At 46.0% G+C, this 1,896-nt stretch overlaps 1 long non-coding RNA gene across 1 annotated transcript in view; it reads right to left on the reverse strand.

Annotated features, from left to right (window-relative positions):
* LOC122540563 overlaps positions 1-976 on the reverse strand; it is a 2,431-nt gene extending 1,455 nt beyond the window's left edge. The window contains exons 1-2 of the long non-coding RNA XR_006309350.1: positions 790-976; positions 239-424 (exon numbers count right to left, since the gene is read on the reverse strand). This is a non-coding gene — a long non-coding RNA (uncharacterized LOC122540563). The remainder of the gene's footprint in view (positions 1-238; positions 425-789) is intronic.
* Positions 977-1,896: the final 920 nt, after the last annotated feature.

The following is a 1,896-nucleotide window of genomic DNA, read 5'->3' on the forward strand; positions in this document are numbered from 1 at the left end:
CCCTACCCCATACACCCCTACCCACCTCATCCTCACCTGCATTCTCTCACACCCCACCTTCACCCATACACCCTACTCTCACACACACAGACAAATACACACACACATTTAAAATGCAATGGGGGGACAGAATAAAGTCTTTCCAGGGGGCATTACACACTGAACTGAGAACCCGGAGTAATCTTCTGGTGTTCTAAAGCATTACTTGTTCACAATGAGAGAAGACTTAGTTACATACTTTTGATGAAGATGTGAACCCAGCCGTCAGTGTCTTCCAAACACCGATACTGGGAGTGACTGTCCTCCAGCCTCGATATGTTCCAGACAGATGAGGTTGTACTCGTCCATTGTTTGCCATCGTCTGTACGCTCTATGATACTGGAGATGCAGTTGATCTCAATATGTGTGTTTAAGGTTGTTACCTCTGAGAAAAACAGATTTTCATTTTAATAGCTGCTCACACTCAGAATCTCTCAAAAAGCTTTACAACCAATCAGGTTGTTCTCACTGTTGTCATATCAGAAACAAAGCTGATCATTCACATAATTGTTGCCATGGAGCAAAGGTGAGGGATCAACCCCTCAATCCCAAGCTACCCCACCCCCCACAAAGCGACCACCATCCCATCATCTTGCAGCACTCCCTCACCTCCCTGTCACTCCCCTCCCCAGTGAAGAGCTCTGAAATATATTCACTCGCTTACACCCTTTCTCTCTGTCACTCACACTCTTACTCACAATATCACACGCTCACTCACTCACTCACACTCACTCTCTCTCACACACTCACTTCAGTCACATTCCCTTTCCCAGTCTGTGATGGACCCTGAGTAAGGGCAGGATGCTCAAGGGTTCTAGATGGTTCTCTCTCTCTGCCGGAAAGTTGCTGAAGTCAGTGTTGTTCTTCCTGACAGAAAGTTCCCTGTCGATTAATGAGTTTAATTCTGAACTTCACCAACAGTGAGACAGGAAATGACACTTACTGATTTCTGCTTTCACGGATCCTGCAAATAAAAGGTAGAGAAACTGTCAGAGATGGGAAATCACACCTTCGAGGACACACGGTGATACCAGCCCAGGGGATTGTCCCTAAGTCAGGAATCCCTAACCCCTGGCTCATATTTTGGGGACTAGGGCTCAAAGCCCAACACAGCAGATGGTGACATTAGAATCTAAACATAGAATGTAGAACTGTACAGAACAGGGACGGGCCCTTTAACGCACAATGTTGTGCCAAACATAATGCCTAATTAAACTAATCCCAGCTGCCTGCCCTTGCTCCATGCCCCTCTAGTCCTTGCATATTCATGTGCTTATCTAAAAGTCTCTTAAACACCCCCCATTGATCTGCCTCCAACATCATCTCTGGCAGTGCTTTCCAGCCTCCTCACACCTCCTTTGAACTTACCCCCTCTCACCTTAAATGCATTCCCCTTGTATTAGACATTTCAACTCTGGGAAAAATGATTCTGACCATCAAGCCCTATCTACGCATCTCATAATTTTATAGACCTCTATCAAGTCTCCCCTCAGCCTCTGCTGCTCCAGAGAAAGCAACCTGAGTTTTTCCAGCCTCTCCTTATAGCTCATATCCTCTAATCAAGGCAGCATCCAGGTAAACCTCTTCAGCACCCTCTCCACAGCCTCCACATCTTTTCTGTAATGTGGTGACCAGAATTGAATGTAAAAGTGTGGCCTAACCAAAGTTTTATAAAGCTGCAACATGACATCCTCACTCTTGTACTTAATTCCTTGACCAATAAAGGCAAGCATGACATATGCCTTCTTTACCACCCTATCTGGTTGCGTGGCCACTTTCAGGGAGCTACAGACTTGAACCCCAAGGTCCCTCTGTATACCAAGCTGTTCAGGGTCCTTCTACACTATCCACAACTCC

The sequence above is a fragment of the Chiloscyllium plagiosum genome, chromosome 35 (assembly GCF_004010195.1).
Source record: "Chiloscyllium plagiosum isolate BGI_BamShark_2017 chromosome 35, ASM401019v2, whole genome shotgun sequence".
In the NCBI taxonomy this organism is placed as follows: domain Eukaryota; kingdom Metazoa; phylum Chordata; class Chondrichthyes; order Orectolobiformes; family Hemiscylliidae; genus Chiloscyllium; species Chiloscyllium plagiosum.